Source organism: Equus caballus, chromosome 3 (genome assembly GCF_041296265.1).
Source record: "Equus caballus isolate H_3958 breed thoroughbred chromosome 3, TB-T2T, whole genome shotgun sequence".
Lineage (NCBI taxonomy): Eukaryota > Metazoa > Chordata > Mammalia > Perissodactyla > Equidae > Equus > Equus caballus.
The window spans coordinates 67,702,429-67,718,165 of NC_091686.1; the positions used below are offsets into that span (position 1 = coordinate 67,702,429).

Genomic DNA, 15,737 nt, shown 5'->3' on the forward strand with positions numbered 1-15,737 from the left:
CATTAAAACTTGAAAGGTGTATAGTTTTGTTTTCTAATTGTAAATGTAATGCAGGCTCACTTTATAAAATTTATAAAAGCCAGAAAAACTTGAAGAGATTATTTTTTTCTCTAAACTCTCTTAACTTTTGTCTGTGGAACAAACTTTAACAGGTCAGTGAAAATTTGATTTTTTCTTCAACAAACATAGTAGCTGACAAATTATAAGAGCTTACAGGATTCTGAGTCAATATGGAACAGACCGCTTCCTTTATTTAGTTGCCACACACTGTGGGCAGGTTACTAAACCTCTACACTCACCCCAAGGCACAGCACATCTATTTTGTGCTCCTCTAAGAGTTTTACAAATTTTGACTCACTCAATCCTCCAACAAACCGTGAAGGAGATATTGTTATCCTTATGGAATGTTAAGGTTACAAAGAAGAAACTAAGGTGCAGAGAGGTTAAGCAACTTTCCTCAGGTCACAAAATATTGAGCCTGGGACCCAAACCCAGAGAGAATGACTTTTCACCATTATGCTACGACAGAATGCTCTGTGGTATCTGGTTAATAATTTCTGGAGAGGAATGATTTTTTTTTTTTTTTATTAATGTTATGATAGATTACAAGCTTGTGAGATTTCAGTTGTACATTTTTGTTAGTCATGTTGTGGGTACACCACTTCCCCCTTCGTACCCTCCCCCCACCCCCCCTTTTCCCTGGTAACCACCGATCAGATCTCCTCAATATACTAATTTCAACCTATGAGTGGAGTCATATAGAGATCGTCTTTCTCTGACTGACTTATTTCGCTTAACATAATGCCCTCGAGGTCCATCCACGTTGTTGTGAATGGGCCAATTTCGTCTTTTTTTATGGCTGAGTAGTATTCCATTGTGTATATATACCACATCTTCTTTATCCAGTCATCAGTTTCTGGGCATGTAGGCTGGTTCCACGTCTTGGCTATTGTAAATAATGCTGCGATGAACATAGGGGTGCAACGGACTCTTGAGATATCTGTTATCAGGTTCTTAGGATAGATACCCAGTAATGGGATGGCTGGGTCATAGGGTATTTCTATTTTTAACTTTTTGAGAAATCTCCATACTGTTTTCCATAGTGGTTGTACCAGTTTGCATTCCCACCAACAGTGTATGAGGGTTGAGAGGAATGATTTTTTAAACATCTGTTTGTTATTCCCCTGGTTGAATGGTTCAAACTTACTTATTCTAAAATGCAAATACAGCAAAATGGTCACACATCTCCATGGTTTTGTTTCACTAATGACCTAACTTTCTCCTGCAGCATTGATATAGCTTGTTATGTTTTTTTAGTGTCCAATTCTGAAAAACAGGTAACTTTACTATGGAGAAATCTGGCACACATCTGCTTTACCAAATGATGAAGGTTAATATCATCAGCGTGATGTCAGTTTGATATCAGGTACCCCCTGATATGGTGTGATGAGAAGGGTACTTCACCTCTTTGGTATTCTTGCAAAAGATCGCAACCTCAGTCTAACGATGAGAAAAATATTCTTCAAACCTAAATTGAGAAATATTAAATAGCCTACTAGCACTCTTCAGACCTGTCAAGGTCGTGAAAAATAAGGAAAGACTAAGAAATGGTCACAGTCCAGAGGAAAGCGTGGAGACATGACAGCTAACTACAATGTGGTACCCTGGATTGGATCCTGGAACAGAAAGAGGACAGTAATTGGAAAACTGGTGAAATCCAAGTAAAGTCTAGAGTTTCGTTAATAGTAATGTACCAGTGTTGGTTTCTTAGCTTTGGCAAATGTACCAGGGTAACGTAAACTGTTCCTAATGGGGGAGACTGGGTGAAGGGTACATGGAAACTGTACTATCTTTGCAACTTTTGTAAATTTATAATTATTTCAAAATAAAAAATTTGTTTCTAAAAAAGTTTCGGTTTCTAAATCAATTTAGAATACCACCAAATGAAATCAGTGGACATGAGTGCTTTACTCAATAGCTTCTAGAAAGGGAACTGAATTTTTGTTGAGTCCATATTTGCTCAAACATGAATATCCAAAATATCTGCGGCCCCAGTTTGGCCACTTCATTGTGTTTCATGGGCTTACATAGTTTGTCTTCACCATTAATCATGCTGTCCAAATCTCTCCTCTATTTCTTGTAACTGAAGAAAAACAGAAAGTCTTGGCTGTAATGGTCTCCAGACCCAACCCAGAACTGACATAAATGAGAATATTAAGGAAGAGTAGAATTTCAATTCATCTACAGAAGTTGCCAAAAAAATGAAGCAAACAAAGCTTGTCATGAAGCAGACAATATTTATAGAGTGTGTAGAATTTGATTCCTGGGAATGACAGTCAAAATCACTTGTTTTTAGAAATCAAGTGAAAGGGAAAGTTTTCTTTTTGGTGGTTGTTCTTTGCTCCTTAATATGCCATTTGAATCCATGAGATCTCCATGAACTAAAATGCAGAAATATTTGTAAGGACAAAAGTCCTGTAGTTAATGGTTTATTGTTAATACAATAAACAAATTCTTTGTCTGTTTGAACAAGTGTTTCTCCAAGTCAGTTACTTTTGCAAGAGTGGAACGCCAGGTTTTGAGGCACAATCTTTAAATCCATGCAAGCAACAACTCTTAAACAAATGGAAGAACCTTTAAAGTGAAAGCTTTGGTGGCTAATTCCATTTGCCCTGTGTTATTACGAATCTTTCAGAAATGACAGTAAAATTCAGGATGCTTACACCTTTCAGGCCCCCTGTTTTACCCCAGTCATTGCTGTAGCCAGCAGCTGCATGCAAGTGTAAATTTACAGCTCCCCACCTGGGCTGCACCAGGGTCTTCCACTTTATGCAAAGCATCTCCATCACTGCAGTGGAAAATCTCTTGCCCAATAGGGAACAGGAGGAAATCGATAAATGTTTCCCTGTCTTTCATGTTTTAGGCAAATATTCTACATGACTTCTTAGAGGGTCTCCAGCAGGATTGAATCCCAGTTACCCACATCCTATTTCCCTCTTCCCGGTTCTCCAGTCCTATGCATTAGGAACATTTCCCTAAATAAATCTGCCTGCATGGCAGGTGATGACTCAGGCTCTGCTTTTTGTGGGGGCAGCTTGGCTAAGACACTGCTCCTTCCTGAGAATTAACCATGCTGATTGGCAAGCAGGAATGAGCAGGGTAGCTCTGCTCCACCCCGAGCTTGCCTAAAGAATTTACTCCCTCACGACTGCCATCTCTATTTCCCCAGAGTGACGTCTTCTAATGTGAGACTCTGGCTCTGAGAGGAGAAGAGTGAAGATATCTGAAAATGATATTAAATTCCTGGGTCAGTTGACCCCTACAGGCCAAGGTCATGAGTGTGTACTGGGATCAGAGTCAGCCTCCCCACTCAGTCCCCCCGGAGACTGCATGTCTGGCTTCCCTTTTTCTTCCCAGGGTAACACACCCAAGATTTACCTGCTCTCAGTCCATAGCATTCAGGTGGGATGATCCATTTCTCGATTCCTTTCCTATCGGGGCCCACCCCCAACCCTACTGATTGATTCAGAGATGGGAGAATGACTTAAGCCTGGCCAAATGAGAAACAGTCCTAGAGTCTTTGTTCAAACAACTGAAAAAGAAGTTCTTAATTCTTGCTGGGGTTGCAAAACTGGTGAAATGGGGGCCTAGAGGTCAGCCAATGCTTGAGGAGAGCCTGCCTGAGGATGAAGCTGGCCCAGAGGAAAGCACATAAAATGGGACAAATTACTAAGGACCTTGTTTGGGCACCTGTGTCCTCCAGTTGGCTCTGAATTATTCATGGGCTTTTCAGCTATGTAAGGCAACAGATTTCCTTTTTTTTTTTTTAAGACCATTTAAATCAGATGCCTATCTTTTGCCAGTGAAATAGTCTTGCTTAACACCATCCATCTTCCACGCTTCTGCTATGGATAACTTTCCAGCACAAGTTACTCTATTTACTCTACTTAATCTCTCTATCCATTCATCCCTTCCACATCTATCTACCATTTATAAACTAGGAACTAAATTATTAGGTTACGAAGAGGGAAAAGACAGACTCTGCCACTACTGAACTCATGGTCTACCAGAGTAGGACAGAACGATATGGAGTTGTCTGGAGGTCCATGATACTCAGCAAGGTACAGAGCTTTATAGGCATTCAGAGTAAGGAGTGAGGGGGCATCTGACTCCTCTTCTCAGAAGGGTGGGAGCTGTCATAAAACTTTCTGGAGGAGTGTGCTACCTAATGTCAATGGGTACGGGACCCATTCCAGAAAAAGAGGACCAAATGAGCAAAGGCATGGAAGCTGGAAGCAGTGTGGTATGACCTGAGAACAAAAATAAGCAGTTTATTTGTTTTAACATGGAGTTTAACGCTGAGGCAGCGAGACAGAGAGATAGACCTGGAGGAAAGGTATAGCCCAGTCACCAGAGGTTCCTGCTTATCACTCAGGAGCCATTTCAAATATCACCTCCATCAGAAAGTCCCTAACTCCATCCAAGAGCTTATCTTGGCTCTTGGACACAGAGCACCTTATGGGGGACCATTGGTTTACATACTCCTATGCTAGATTAGCTACCCTTCAAAGAAGATATCATATCTCATTTCTTTTTGCATCCACCATCTTCAATATGTCTGGTTCGTACTAAGCATTCAGCAAATGTTTGCTGAAATAATGCGTGAATAAATGGTTTCAGGCCACTGTTTCATGTAACCAAGTGTCCTGAGGTTAGGATATCAGGAAATTGTCCTTGAGGGATTGCAACAGCCTAAATTTCCTTAGTTTCTTTTGCCTATTTTGACTACTCAGCATCTGAGTAAAACTCCCCAGGGGATATAGGTGAACCTAGATGAGCCAGAGTTTGAATTAAGTATAAGAGCTGGGGAAAAGTGTCCTACCTGGTGCAGCCGGAGAAATGAATCTGAACTAAAATCCTCAGAAAGTTCTGAGGCTAAGGTCTGCCAACAAGTCCAAAGAACACAAGGGGGGCCTGCAAATACATTCAAAACCAGAGCCTGGCTGCCAAGGTCTAGAACAGAGCGGGAGCAATGTCAGGAATAAAGCAAGAGAGGTCTTGATTGACTGCCGCAAATGGAGCTGGAATATGTTTGGCCTTTGTGGACCATCTGCTTCATGATAGAGGGGAGGGTCCAGCTAATTAAAGGTACAAAGTCTGAGCAGGAAGTGAATGGAAAGTAGCTATTCATCCCTTACGTTTTTTCTTTCATTTATGTGCACCAGGCAAAGTGATAGGTGTTGTAGGAGATGTAAATTTGGATAAAGTCCAACCTCTAATATAAAAGTCTTCGTTTAGCCTGTCTACTTTCTTCTATAATGTTAGATCATTTATTTTTCTGTTCCTGGCTTGATAATCTGATGATATGACCAGTCTACAAATACTTAAAATCTCAGTTAACACTGAGAACCATTCTATATATCAGCTGTTAGCAGGGGTTTTTTTTTTTTTTTTTGAGACTTGTTGGTTTTTAAAAACATTTTTATAAATTGTTTTTCATCCCCATTTTGTAAAAGTTGTTTCCTGAACTTTCTGGAAGTAGTACTCACTAAACAAATGATGTCATGATCATATAGCACAACAAAAAGATACAGGATTGCGAAAACTGTAGAAAATAAGGAAATGAGAAAACTTTTTTCTTAGAAATAATCTCACAAGAAGTTGTTTCAGAGACGAAAATATCAGTATGACATTGTGATGTTATGTAAACAAAATTCAGGAAGTTGAAAGATGAATGTATAAACTGCAAAAGAATATGGCATGCGTAGCATAAAGATACAGATTTCAACCAGGAAATTTATGAATCATCGTAAAAACTTGATATTGAGCATGTTGACCACAATGTTTTCCGATGTTTATTATCTCCCAGTTCTTTGGCCAGAAATGGTTTTGGTTTTATTTTTCCCTTCTAGGTTCTGTTCATATATTTAGGTAATCTTTGGGGCAGAGGATTCTGAATGATACTTATTTTCAAGGTGTGTCTCTGCTGTATGACTGAGCTGTTCTTTGATTGACATTTCTGAAGTAGCTGAGGACATTAAAGAAATAAGAGATCCAATTATGTAGGGTGGAAATTATGGTGGAAGTGGAGAAAGGATTGGCTTAGTTGTGTGTATTTTACATATGTGTATGATATACATGGAATGTAAATATCTATCATCAAATAATGTTTAATGAGCACATATTATAGCATCTGTAGATGGTGAGTGTGGATGGACAGATGAGGGGAACTCTTAGCAGATTCCCTAATAGTTACAGGTGTGACTCTAACTAAAAAATCATACAAATCACTGATGGGGCAAATAGCCTGAGTGTGCTATAATGTCTCCTAATAATTTGGTGAAATCTCTGAGCCTAACAAGGTCAGGCATTGGGAAACAGAGTCTTTAATGTTGGACCAACTTTGTGTTGGCTGAGTGCCTTCTCCAGCACCTGCTGCACCGTTATATCATAGTACCAACTGCATTATTGTCTCCTTTCATGTAGTTAATATTTGACAAACATTTATTTAGTACCTATTCTGTCAGGCATTTTTCTGGAAGTGAGAATGAAGAGAGGTTAATAGACATGACCCTTATTCCCTGATCTAGAGGAGGAAAACAAACAGATAAACAAATAATCACAGTGCCGTTTAATGGTTATTTTGTGGAGATACGTATAAATTGCTTTATTCCTTATTCCCCAGCTGATCCCTAGAATTGCTGGAAGCAGACTGGTTCTCCAACACATATGATAAGTAAGAGCTGATTCTTTCAACTCTGCTTGATGCTTTCAAGTGTTCCTATCCCTTACCACAACACCGGCTAATAATAGCACGATCCCCACGTTGTGTCTGCCTCGGGAAAGAAATAAATATTTGACAATGTTAGATCCAGAGTTTATTTCTTTTCCTCATTTTCTTTACTAGATAGACAGTTAAGCCAGGCTCCAGATTACAAAATGTCCCGTATATTTTGTAATTTTATAGATATGCTGGTTGATAAACATTGTGGTTTTTTAATTTGATTTTCTTTTAGTTACCATGAATGGAAAACACAGTTTATGTTTACCATGTTAAACTTTTTTCTTAACTAGTTATTTGCACCCAAGCTTTGGATGGTTCTGTGCAGGGGAAAGTTCTGGTTTGTTGACCATGTTCTTAATGGGTTGCTTATTAGTTCAAGGATTGTGGCCACCACTGTTTGGAAATGATGCATGCTCTCAGGGTAAAACTCCAAAGAGATGGAAGAAAAGTAAATTTTACTTATAAGCTTCCAATTTTGAGTCAGGCTCATGCTGGGACCTGTTATAAATGAGACTTACTCCTTTCTAGAGCCCTGTGAGGTGGACATTACAGACCTTGTCTGGCAGATAAGAAAACTGAGGAGATTCAGGGTCACATAGAGACAAAACTGAGATGTAACCCAGGATTGTCTTATTGAAAAGACCATTGGGCTAAAGTCAGCAACTACAAGGACAAGGAAAAGAGCTACAGGGGAAGAAGAAATAAGTATAAAACCACCAATTAAATTCACCAAATGTCTTTGCTTTTTTCCCAAGCCCTCCTGGAAAGCAATGTACTTTTTGCCCTCAATTCAATTATACCCCAAACTAAGATGCTCACAGCTGAAGCAGAATGGGCAGTGAATATAATTCAGACTAAAAGTAGACCACAGGAAGGTGATTTAACTATTCTCCAGGTCTCAAGCATCCTGCCCCTACTGACTCTCCAAGTATCTTGGGAAGCACTCATTAGAGTGTGGACGCCAGCATGGAATGTTAAAAATGGACTCTGATGGGGTTCAGGGCAGGCCACCCCAAGATGTGCTACTTTGGCATGTGGATTATTTTGAGCTAAAACAATCAAAGTCCAGAAAACTCAGGCAGAAACTTTGATCTTCTCCCCAACTGCTTGTTAGTGTCTTCAATTTGATTTTGACTCCTAGTGACCCTGTGTACAGCAGAGAGGAACGTTGCCTGGCCTTTTTGTGCTATCCTCTCACTTCAGACGATGCTCTACTGCTATTCATGTGATTTTCATGGTCAATTTTTTCAGAAGAGGGTGGCCAGGTCCTTCTTCCTAAACTGTCTTAGAGAGGAAGCTCCACTGAAATGTGTTCACCATGGGTGACCGGGCTGGTGTTTGAAATGCTGGTGGCATAGCTTTCAGCAACATAGCAACTTGCAGCCACCACAGTAAGACAACCTACAGATGGGTGGTGCAGCTTCCTGATGGAGAAATGAATCTTGGCTGCAGCAGTGAGAGCACTGGATCTTAACCACTGGACTATCAGAGGTGGCTGGAAGGGAGTTATCACTATAGATAACTTCAATATTGTATGAACTAAGTGTGGTAGATAGGGAGGAACTTAGCAAAGCCTGTTTGATAAAATTTCTCTTTGTGTTTCATTGTTTCTGTGTGGCCCAGCAAACAATTGTTTACCAAACATTTACTATTTTCATCTTCCTGTGAATTGCCTTCCTTCCCTTTGAAGTACCAGACCTCTAACTCCTTCTCTTTAGTCCAGGATGACATATATACCTCATTTTGCCTGACTGTCTTTGGAATTTCTCATGCTTATGTGGATTCCCCGTATGTACAAAGTTGAATTTGTTTTTCTCCTGTTAATCTGTCTTATGTCATTTCCATTACCAGCCAAAAGAATTAAGAAGAGAAGTCAGCAGCAGCATCAAGGGCTGGAAGACTGCTTGCTCCTGGGACTGCTACAGAAGAAGAGATCCTTAACCTCTGACAATGGCTGGCAGAAGGTAAGATTTCTTACCACATCAGCCTCTTGGATCTCTGTCTATAGGGTCTGGTGGAAACAAAAGTGGTGAGAGTCCTTTCTCTCTCTTTCTAAATTTAGATTAGTTGGAGAAAATATTTGTGGAAGTACTTTCTTGGGCAGAGTGACTCTGGTAAAATTTTGGTAATGAGTACTCTCAGTTTTTGATTAATCTTTTTCCTCCCAGAGATGGTCACTATTTTTCTTTGCCTCTGTCTATTGTGTTGTTTGTCATAAAGAGGGAAACCGTAAGGCAAGACACAAGGGTAAGCCCTATAAGCCTGCTGTTTGAGCCAGCCTCACAGACTGGTGAGCTCACAGTTCTCACCAGACCAGTGTCTGTTTGGACAAACTGCTGTGGGTTTAATATACACATGAAGTAGAAGGTGTTGATAAGAGATACATTGGAAGCCAAAGCTGAAAAACTGGGAGGCACAGGTCAAGCATCTAAGAGCTGGTAAAGTGCTTGCTATTTAACCCAAAGACTCCTATGTTGGGATAAGTTGGTCATGGAATGGGTTAGATTGACACTAGATGACCTATCAACATGAAGAAAATTTCTGTGCAACAAGGTACACTGTCAAAACATCACACAATCCCTAACCCCATGGCACATCCCTTTTGGCGTTAGTTTGGCTCAGAGGGACCCAAGGCCTGGCTAAAGCTGTCTTTTATCAAAATAATGCCCTGTGTTGTTTTCTTAGGTCTTTGATTACTTAGAAAACAAAGTCTTCTTAATATTAAAATAATTAAGTTCAGCTTACAACTATGTAACCTTTTGTTTTTACTTTTGAAATCTTTTGTTCTCATCTTGGTCAAATAGATAATTAAGTATTGTTTCATAACAATCTGTGATCTTATTTGGTCAAGTGTCCAAATCTTTTGATATTTTTGACAAACCTCACAAAATCAATCTAAATGAAGTCCTTTGGACCTCTAGCTAACTTTGGGATTTTTCAGAGGGCCCCTGAAACATCTCAAAGACTTTGCTCTCTCTTCTTGTAAAAAGAGAGATGTTACACTAATTAGGCTTATTTTACATGTTAAATTACATGGAAAACATTGTCAAATAAGTAATACTAAATCATTTTTACGTTGTATCTGTATAATTGTAGGTTATAAGTGTTTCAGAAATTACATAAAATTCCTAGAGGTCTGATACGTCCTGGTATAATGTTATCAGTCATAATTCTAGGTATTATCTTGAAATGTTGTATGTTATAGAAATAACTAAATTTCTTTCCCAAATACATTGTAAAGAACTCTCATCAAATCTCTAACCATGCCCATTTTTAAATCTTTTATCATTTGCAGAAACTTATTGTCTTACTCTGATACTTTTGCAGAAGTGCTCCTTCAGGAATGCTTTGTCTTCAGGAAGATTCACAGAAAGGACTTTTTGACAAGTGCAAGTTTCTGATAACTTTAAGATCATAAAACTGAACTGGACAACAATTTCCAGAACTAGTGAAAAAACAAACTGGATGAAAACAGAACAAATACTCGGGACTAAATGAACTGAGGATGATTATAAGTTTTTATGGCTTTTTAAAAAATCTCTTGTCTTCCACATGTAAGAAAACCTTTCCTCTTAAGCTAACTATGATTGACAGCCATTTGGTAAATTATACTCTGGTAAGCAGGAGTGAAACACTTATCTTTTTCTCCCTACCTCCAGAATTCAGAGACTCTCAGTAAGTATTCTTATTTCATGGAAATATAGTTATTTGAATATGTTCAATAAAAATCTGTTTTGTCCTTGTAACAGGGCACAATTGGAAATTAGTTATATTACTAAGGCTTTGACTGGAATGTCACATTGTGAGAGACATACATAGACCTAGATATGACCAGACAGCTTTAAGGAACTAAGATTGACTTTATAGAGCCAATAAAATCCCTTGGAAAAACAGCCTAGCACCTCACTTACATAGTTCCCAATAGCCCTACCAAGTGAGTATGAAAGGTCACTTTCTGTCAGGCCCAGGAAACTCAAGATATTTTGGGTCCTTGATAAGAGAGGAATTCACCCAAATCTTGAGGTATTGAAGGTGAAATCTGGTGGCAACTCCTTGGTTTGGCTTTCCTGGTCTTGAGAGCCCTTTAAAAGTTCCATCTGAGATTCCTTAATAAAAGTTCTGCAAAGAAGATTTGAAAGAACCTATATGATCAGTTGCTATCCTTCTGTACTTATGTAAATAATCAGGCCAAGTTTATTGAAACTACACTTATTTTGCAGGCAAATTTGTCTTAATTTGGCTATCTTTGGTAAAAATGGGGGTGATTTTAGAGAAAAAAATTATGTTTAAGTAATATACATTTGTGGATATTAGATCCTAGTGCTGTTTATTTTCTTTTAAGGTTTTGTTTTCTATCTATAAATTAGACCACATCTTGTATTCTTCTAGCTTCCTCAAATATCTGGCTAAAAATCCCCAGGCTAACATTTCCAATTTTCTCCCATTTTTTGACTTGGAATTATTGAGAACTAAAACTGCCCTTTTCCTGAAACCATACAAACTGTAGCTCAAGGTCTTGAAATAAACTTCAGAGAAATCACCCCGAAAGCTCAGGTATAGACAATCGTCATGCCTAGTGCTATGTGGGCTACTCAGAAAGATCACCAGAGACATTCAAACTGCAAACCAGGAAAATCTGTCAGATTGCCACTGCCTGCCCTCACTCCATCTAAAGATGCTTTGAGCCAGACACCTAGAAATCTTCTCTACTAGCTGCCTTCAAAACTCAAAAATGGGATTATAGTTCGCTCCAGTCATTAATCGTTGTTTTTCTTTTGTTTCCATGGAAATGTCACTTATTAAATACCTGATTGCTTGCTTATGCAATATAGGCCTAACTTTGAGAGTCACCTGTAACAATACCTCCTGAAACTGGAAACAACTGTTAAATTAGACTGACCTATTCTCTAAAACAAGAAACTAGTTCAATGAGATAGAATACTCTACGAATTCAATTTCTGGACTGTGAAACTTCCAGGGGAGTTTCAGAGGAGGGAACTGATGGGGTTCAGGGCAGGCTACACCAAGATGTGCCACTTTAACATGTGGGTCATTTCTATCTGAAAAAACTCAAGGCCTAAAAGACTCAGAAAAAACCTTTGACCTTTCCTGTAAGTGCCTAAAAGAATTTAGTTAGAAGACCTATTCCAGGATGGGAGTTATCACCATAGATAACTACAGTATAATGTGCACTAGGTGTGGTAGATAGGGAGGAACTTAGCAAAGACTGTTTGTTAAAATTTCTCTCTGTGTCTCATTGTTTCTGGGTATCCCAGCAAACATTTGTTTACCATTCATCTTCCTGTGAATTGCCTTCCTTCCCTTTGAAATCCCAGACCTCTAACCCCTTCTCCTTAGTCCAGGATGACATATATATCTCATTCTACCTGTCTTTGGAATCTCTCATATTTACGTGGGTTCCCTGTAGGTATGAAAGTAAATGTGTTTTTCTTCTGTAAATCTGTCTTATGTCATTTTAATTACTAGCCAAAAGAACTAAAACGAGAAGAGGGAAATTTCCTCTCTCCAACAAATCTTTAATTAACAAGTAAGCAATGCTTTTAAACTTCAAGTTATAATCCATCAGTGAGTTGTAAAATCACTTTAAAGGCTTGCAGTGAACATTTTTTAAAAAGTGGATAAAGTCATGGGCTGGCCCCGTGGTCGAGTGGTTAAGCTCGCACGCTCCGCTGCAGGCGGCCCAGTGTTTCGTTGGTTCGAATCCTGGGCGCAGACATGGCACTGCTCATCAAACCACGCTGAGGCAGCGTCCCACATGCCACAACTAGAAGGACCCACAACGAAGAACATACAACTATGTACCGGGGGGCTTTGGGGAGAAAAAGGAAAAAAATAAAATCTTTAAAAAAAAAAAAAAGTGGATAAAGTCAGATAGCATAGTATAGAAAATAAAATACCAGAACTCTTTGTACAAAGCAAGAAAAAGTATTGTGTAGGTATTCCTTTAAGATATGGCAGGGTTAGTCCCAGACCACCACAGTAAAGCAAATATCACAATAAAGCAAGTCACGCAAATTTGTTTGGTATCCCAGTTCAGGTAAAAGTTATTTTTACATTATACTGTAGTGTATTAAGTGTGCAATAGCATATGTCTAAAAAAACAATGTCCATACATGAATTAAAAAATACTTTATTGCTAAAAAATGCTAACCATCATCTGAGTCTTCAGTGAGTTGTAATCTTTTTGCTGTTGGAGGGTCTTGTAAAAAACAATATATGCAAAGTGCAATAAAGTGAGGCACAATAAAATGAGATATTCCTGTATTGTGAACTTGTTTTAGAGGGGTGTGTGTGTGTTTGTGTGTTTGTGAATATGTACAGTAGGGCAGCAGAATTTGCCACTCCAAAAGATGTCTCTTTGGCATAAGGATTATCTTGATCTGGTTATTTTTTGAAAAACTGCAGACACAGAAAAAGTTCTAAAAACTAAGTACAAGTTACCCTTTTGTAAAAGACATTTTCATTTATAAGAGAAATCTCCATTTGTAAAGGCATCTTCCTACCTGTACCAGGAAGAGAGGGATGACTCAATTTCTAGAAATTCTCATCAATGCAGAAGGCAATGACTTAAATCTGTAGAACAACCTTACCCTTGTTTACTGTGCTTTTCCTGGTAGCCTCTCATATCTGACTCTCCACCCTCAACGTCATTTTTTTGTCTTTAGATGAAGATGGTTTTTAAGGTGATGGCTTCAGCCATATAGGAGACTTACTTAGTTTTCCTGGGTCTCTCCCATGTATATAGGAGTATACATGTTAAATTTTTGTTTGTTTTTCTCCTGTTAGTCTGTCCTATTATCAATTTAATTATTAGATCAGCCAACGAATCTAGAAAGGAAGAAGTAAAAATTTTTCCATGCATACATACATATATACATACATAAATACACACAGTGACTATATACATACACAGTACCTGTAAATGTATACATAAATACTAGATCACATGGGTTCAACATTCTTTCCCTGGTCAAGGAAAACCTTATTCTGTCACCCAAAATTGGGGCAGAAATGCACCCTAACTAGTTTCAACTCGATGAAATGTTGACACAAAATAACCAAGAACCATTGTATAGATAAGAGAGACAAGGTGAGTTTTACTTGAGTGAGAGTGAGGATTATAGCCCTGGGAAGCCTTTTCCAGAAATAAAGAAAGGGTTCAGAGAAGCATGGTTTTCAGTACAGTCTTATATCTTTTTAAAACAAAGAACATGCATTAAACACGCCCAGGTCACATATTCGTCAAAGTTTCAAAAAGGTATTCAGTTACAAATTAGCAGGTCAACCTGCCTCTGATGTCAGGAAAGGGATTAACAATTGCGCCTGGGAGGGATGTAGGCATTCTTATCTTAAGCGATCACATTCTTCACTTTGATGGTTAAAGCTGAGGTACAATGTATGTCTGATAGGCCATAAATCAGGCTCCTTTGGTTCAAGCCAAATTAGTTTTTGAACCCAAATAATTATCCCATATACCTCAATATGTGAAAATCTCTTGTCGGAAGTAATTACCAAGTGTTTCCTTTGTGATTGTGTACAATGGTATTTTACTGAAAATTAGCAGTTCACTTTATAACCACATCAAATGGCTAATATTTTAAAAAAGGGCAGAAACATTTTTGAGTAGTGAAATTACAGTTTTTTAAAGTTTTCTCATTTCCTCTGAATATTCTATGTTATCCATAATGAGTATGCATTCATTGTCCTTTGTAATGAGAAAAAAATGTGGACATATCTTTAAAACCAACTAAACCCTCAATGCTCTATGAAAAGAGTGAAGAGGAAACTTTTTACCGCAAAGGCCTTAGAAGGGAAAAAAGCAAAAATTAGAAAAATGCAGAACAACTTCCAAGAGCAAAATTTCCTTTGGTGGTTTGGTTTTGTTGATAGGAATCTATGAATTTGCAGTTAGTGCCAAGTTTGTGAACATTTTCTGCTGACCGCCTCCAGCCAGCCAAAAAAAAAAAAGGGTAAGCACATTCAATCTTTATCACTTCATAAATGTTTATGCAGCAGGGAACTACAATAAATTATTGTCTGACTTGTGCTTTTCCAGGCAGGAAAGCCCTTTCCCAATTCCATGGCTGATAAAGGCGGCAGCTTGAAATACTTCTCAGGGTAGTTAGCCAAGGTAATTCTGAAGAGAGTGTTTACAAGTCACCAGCATTGGTTGACTTAGCAAAATTTCCTTTGGTCCTTTGGCCCTTTGAGTCATACCTACTAATTATTAAATCCAACTAAATGTGTTGTTTGAGGCAGGTAGTGAAAAGAGCATAAGCAAAAGAATATTGTACCACCCACCGCTCATTTCCAATATTTTCCCTCCCAAAATTCATTCGATTTGAGGTCATTTTCTTGCTATTTCAGCCATTTTTTGCTGCTTGTCACTGTTGGGGCCCAGGGAAGGCTACCCCAAACACCTCCCACAATAGCATTCTCATTATTTTGAATTAAAGTTACTTGAGAAGCTAATGGGCATTCTCACCCTCCTGTCGCTGTTCGCCCTGAAGGCAGGAAATAAATCTGCCATGTGAAAGGTGCTCTTCTTGAATCCTTATCAGCAAAGTTGGGGAATTCCAGGGTGAGAAGGCTGAACAAATAAGCCTTGCTAATTTACTTCTCAAGCCTAAACTCTGCTTAAATTCCTCACTAATTACATACTTCAAATCTAAGTTTCTTTGTCCTGTCATTCCTCACAAATGTACTGTTTCTTTGTGTAAAAGATATATAGACTGCCTGCTTTGTTCACTCTCTGAGCATCATTTCTCTAAGATCTCCAATACGTACATAGTAAACTGGGTTTTTCTCCTGTTGCTTTGTCTTGGGTCTATTTATTATTAGTTCAGCCATAAGAATACAAGAAGAGTAGAAAGGCGATTTCCTTTTCCCCAACAGTTTTGGTGAGCCAGGCAGGAGACCTCACCAGCTGGAA

The 15,737-nt window shown here is 38.6% G+C and overlaps 1 long non-coding RNA gene across 1 annotated transcript in view; it reads left to right on the forward strand.

The window, feature by feature from the left end:
* LOC138923458 (uncharacterized) overlaps positions 1–12,244 on the forward strand; it is a 37,123-nt gene extending 24,879 nt beyond the window's left edge. The window contains exons 2-3 of the long non-coding RNA XR_011437089.1: positions 8,636–8,748; positions 10,112–12,244. This is a non-coding gene — a long non-coding RNA (uncharacterized lncRNA). The remainder of the gene's footprint in view (positions 1–8,635; positions 8,749–10,111) is intronic.
* Positions 12,245–15,737: the final 3,493 nt, after the last annotated feature.